This window comes from Leptonychotes weddellii, unplaced genomic scaffold (genome assembly GCF_054177405.1).
Source record: "Leptonychotes weddellii isolate Sample4059 unplaced genomic scaffold, ASM5417740v2 HiC_scaffold_14877, whole genome shotgun sequence".
Lineage (NCBI taxonomy): Eukaryota > Metazoa > Chordata > Mammalia > Carnivora > Phocidae > Leptonychotes > Leptonychotes weddellii.
Window position 1 is genome coordinate 1 of NW_027729892.1, and position 5,020 is coordinate 5,020.

The 5,020-nt window shown below is 45.5% G+C and overlaps 1 long non-coding RNA gene across 1 annotated transcript; it reads left to right on the forward strand.

Moving 5' to 3' along the window:
- Positions 1 to 6: 6 nt before the first annotated feature.
- LOC145718383 (uncharacterized) lies at positions 7 to 2,850 on the forward strand. Its single transcript, XR_014141766.1, has 2 exons — positions 7 to 368; positions 1,516 to 2,850. It is a non-coding gene; the product is annotated as an uncharacterized LOC145718383 (long non-coding RNA).
- The last annotated feature ends 2,170 nt before the right edge of the window (positions 2,851 to 5,020 follow it).

Genomic DNA, 5,020 nt, shown 5'->3' on the forward strand with positions numbered 1-5,020 from the left:
CACCTCTTCTTTATCCATTCATCTGTCGATGGACATCTTGGCTCTTTCCACAGTTTGGCGATTGTGGACATTGCTGCTATAAACATCGGGGTGCACGTACCCTTTCAGATCCCTACTTTTGTATCTTTGGGGTAAATACCCAGTAGTTAAAAGCAGCAATTCTAATAGGGACATGTTTTAAACACATTACATTTACTTCTCAGTTCTTCATTAAAGGTATTTCTAAAGATACCAGAAAGGTTTTTTTTTTTAAGATTTTTATGTTATTCTGTCTTCTCCATTGTATCTTCCTTGATGTAGTTTTAGAAGAAGCCATCGGAGTCCAAAGTGAGAGTATGATCTCTGAGAATGCTCCATGCAGAGCAAAGGTAAGAAAGAATCTGCTACTCTATTTTTAGGGGAAAAGTTTAAAACTTTGGAAAATTGACTTTTAGTCAATTTTCCAAGGCAAATTTTAAAAAGTTGTACAATAACCTTTAGAATAAAATCCACCTTTGCTGAGGTTGGCTTATTGTGGCAATTTTGAGTGCACGATTACATTTCAAAGCAAGTGTCATACCGTTTGAAAGAAATAAAGTCAAAGAGCCATTCTTACAGGATCATTCCCATACTGCCCCCCAAAACCCTCAGGCCTGCCAAGGAAACCGGCAAAATATAGAGAGAAATGATAACAAATGTCCTCAGCTCCTTCCTGTCTGAGGGCCACCTGACACTGGCTCGGATTCCCACACATCACTCTTTAAAATCAGCAGAATCCTTAGCAGTGTGGCTCCAGAAGGCCCGGGTTCGGTCTCAGATGGCCGCCGGGGCCTGGGAACCCTCTGGCACCGAGTGGCCTAGTTTCTGCATTTGATGTGCTTCCAGCAGAGGGCCTTTCCATTCTCTCCCCGAGCTGCCCAGGGTGTGAGAAAGCACTCCCCGGCTCAGGAAACAGAAAGGCGAACACTCAAGAGGCTTTGTTGCATAATTTGCTATTTGTTTATGACTCTGATGCATAAAGGAACACTCAGTGCCTCGAGCCTGCCTGCACGTACGGAGCAGTCAGCAAAGCCCTTTTCCTGGTGCAAAAACATTAGGCTCTTTGAGAGCAAATCGTTTTCTAACAGGACTGCTTCTGTCTCTTGGTGGAACACAAACCAATTCTAGAAATCAATTCTTATCTGTAGTTTGAGATTCGCTTATCACGTCCCGGACAGAATCATAGCTGAGAACTGAGCACGCATTGACAAGGAGCTTACAGAAGAAGGGAGTTCATGGGAAATCGCACATTGGAGTTAGCACACATGTTCCTGAAATTTTGGCTGGGAGTCCCGGATTTTATGTTGACGTTGCATTTCAGATGTCTATGGAAGAGAGTAGCCAGGGTTCGGGAGGACGGCACAGCACTGTGGTGTTGTGTGGGGTTGAGCTGCCCCACTGGCCCGCTGAGTCAGCCCCGCGGAGGCTGGGGGGTGCGGGGGGGGCCGGGGGGGCAGGGAGTCCTGGCCCGCTGCAGTCTATGCGTCTGTCTTGCAGTTGCCGAACGAAGCACACTCAGAACTGCTCAGTGACGGCACCTCGGACCCCAGGGAAAATCCCAGCCCAAAGAGGAACGGACTGTGCACAGATAAACATTCCCTGCTCAGTAAGAGGCTCAAGACATGAGAGATTAACACTGTAAAGCAGGACGAATGTCCAGGGGTATAGAGAATCATTGGAAGTGTTTCTTCTCTTAGCAGCTCTATCGTACCTACTCTAACGGTAGAATTTGCGTTCCGTTTCGGTGTGTTGATAAAAAGGTAACGGAGTGAAAAGAATAAGCCAAGTGATAATCAAACCATGTCAAGATGATTAGTTCAGCCTCTAGCCTGTTAATTCCTGACTTGAGATTTCTGAAAGTGTTTTATTTATTCTACTAAATTTATGCTTCAAATTGAAAATGAAGTTGGCAGTTTTACTTCGTGTGTTTTAATGTTTGAAATGAGAGAGCAAAGCACAATAGGTTCCTTAATTTTGGAGACTTAGTGTCTTAAAATACGAAGGAATCATTCTTTACTGTTTTAATTTATATATATTTGGGGGCTATAATAAAAGATGATGTACACCAAAACATTTTTACTAGAAAAATGTACCCTTCTTTCGCAGAGAATATTAGGGCTGGTAAAATCAAAGCCATTTGGAAAAAATCACATACAGCAAGTGTTAAGAAGTAAGTGGATAAATCAGACCTCTGGCTGAAGACCAGGTTAGTCAAGATCCTGTGGAATCATGGGTGGGGGCCTGGCGGCAGCCAGGAACACAAAGAGTCAACTCAGAAGCACACAGACGTAGCTAGAACAGAGGCAGTAGCCAAAGCACCGTGTTCAGTCAGGAGACCTCAGCTCTGTCTACGTCAGATTGTGTCACCTTGACAAATCACCAAACTGTCAGGTAGGAACTTACCTTCCAACCAGCCATCTTCCTTTCTCATCAAGTTTATCAGTAGCCAGCACACACACCACCCCCACCCCCCGCCGCGCACGTGCACACACACACACACACACATTTGTAACCAGACATTGGCCAAGGGAAGTGAGGAAATCTGGAACCTCAAGGGTCTCTTTGTAACATGCTGGTACCATGAGATGTTCACTTGGAGGCCAATGTACTGAACTGGAAGAAATTTGACTTTTATTATTCACTTCCCATTCTGTCCCTGTGGCCTTCCTAAGACTTATTAAACTTTGTATTTTGGTTTTTGTTCCATACAGGAGAGAGAATAATTTTGCTATGGCTGTTTCATGACAACTGAGAGGGATGTTGAGAGGAAAATTAATTGTAAAATCTTCCTTTCTGAGTTCATCATTAATTAAAATGCTATTTAAAAAAGCAGGGTCTTGTTATTAAGTACTTTTTCCTCCTAAAAATATCACTGAGTCTGTGAGTTCTGGCTGGATAATACTGAAGTTGGTTCCCAGAGGCTGGCAAAAACGAGGGAGTATAGAGGTCTCTGTGGCTGGCTTCTAAGGGACAGCTAATCAGATCTTTCACAACACAGATCGGTACCCCCCAGCACACCACTTGTGCGCAAGCTCAGACAGTACTTGTCCTCTTTTCTTTTTGGAGCGGGTATGTATGTTCAAGAGAGGAAGGAGAAAACCACCCATACCTGTGTTACAAGTTTTCCAAATATAAAATAATAGAAAATTAAGACTTTCTTCTTTGATATACTCCACTCTTCTTTGTTGCCTGTAAGTTAGGTTTCCATAATGAGGAGGAGAGATCTAGAAATAAGTGACACCTTCCGGAATGCAACAGTGACTACCTATGTGTGAGGTTCCTGGTAACTGCCGCATTTCTGTGGCGTCACAATTGAGGCTGTGTCAGCTCGGGTCCCCTGGGTCTCTAGATCGAGTCCCAAGGTAGATCTAACACCAAGATCGCCGGGCGCGCAAGCGATGGACTAGGGGTAGCCCCTGTGGAAGATAAAGGAGCAAGGAAGCAGGACTTGTCAGGAAAATCTTCCGGGTCTGACACATACGAAAAGAGAAGAGCCAGAGAGGAGATCTGCGCGGGAAGAGCCTCAGACTGAGACGCAGCTCTGTGGAAAGTCTCTGCCAGTACGCTGGGGACCCACGGGTGCGCATACAGAACCGCAGGCAGAGATGACAGGGCCCTGGGTGGCCCTACTGACTTCCCTCCCTGACTGGGAGTGCCCAGGGAGCACATACCCAGCTCGAATGCGGCTGTGGATCTTGAAGACGCTGTAGCTGGAGGCTGTCAGCGGACTGCACTCCTCACCACAGGCTCCCTCTTGAAGGGGAGCTGAGCAGCACACCCCCTCGGCTGCCATGGTCGGCCCCTTGTGCCGCACGGATCCACTTCCCCACACGTTTGGGAAGTAGCTCTTCAGTGGTTCCTGCGCATCTCTCTTCCTCAGGGGAGACTTAGAATTCTGGGTGAGCTTAGTGGGGCAAACTGCAACTCCTGTCGCTGCCAGTAGTCTCAGGGCCACACCTGGTACTCATTACCTCCCTTCTCCATGACTGAAATTCCACTCACGCTCGGCCATCGCTTCTGGATGTCCTAGTAGTGGTGCATCTCAAGCCCTCCTTCCTAAGACGTGTGAGCCTCTAGAAACCGTGCCTTCCTCGGGCCAGGGCTGAGGTACAGTCCATCCACAGTTACAGTTAGGTAAGGCATACCAAGAGGCCTCAAAGCGTACCATCCAAGCTCCACGCACATGTGTCCTGCCTCCCCCACTGTGGAACAGTAGCCCTGCCTGCTCCCGCAGGTCAGAGTCATGAGGCCTGATGAATGTGCTCCAGCAACACCCCCACGCCTAGCACGGCACGTGCAGCTGGGGCTACTTACTGATGGGGCTACCAGTAGTGTATAGTCTTTTCCCACTTGGCACCTCGTTTCTATAGAAGCAAGTCAGCTAATTAAGAGGAGAGATGATAGGCACAGCCACCCCTGCAGCCTTTAGACTTTCTTTAAATTTTCTTTCTTTCTTTCTTTAGGTGGAAATACAGTTGACTTTTGCATATTGACTTTGGTTTCAGCAAACTCACTAAACTCACTTGCAAATTCCAAAAGTTCGTGAATTCTTTTGGATTTGTACATATGTAATCATATCACCTGAGAATAACGACAGTTTTACTTATTCCTGTGGGAGGCTTCTATGTTTTCCGTCAATGCTCCAGTCTTCTCTTTACGGAATTTCTTTAATTATGTATTCTCTTAAAGTCATTTTACATTATCCCTTGGGTTTCATTGTTAATTTCCTTGACGTCAATAAGCACTTTATATTTTGTTACAGCATTTTTTTGTATTTTACATTTTATTCTACATTTTCCCCCAAGTTTTTATTTTGAAAAATTTTAAACCTTCAAGAAAGTTTCACACAGTAATGCAAATGCCATGTATCTTTCACCTGGGTTCACCGATCGTAATATTTTGCCCCACTTCGTTTCCTATCTATATACTGTTACACACAAACTTTTTGGCTTTGGTTAAGCCATTTGAGATTTGTGGCTGATATCAAGGCAACTTACCCTAA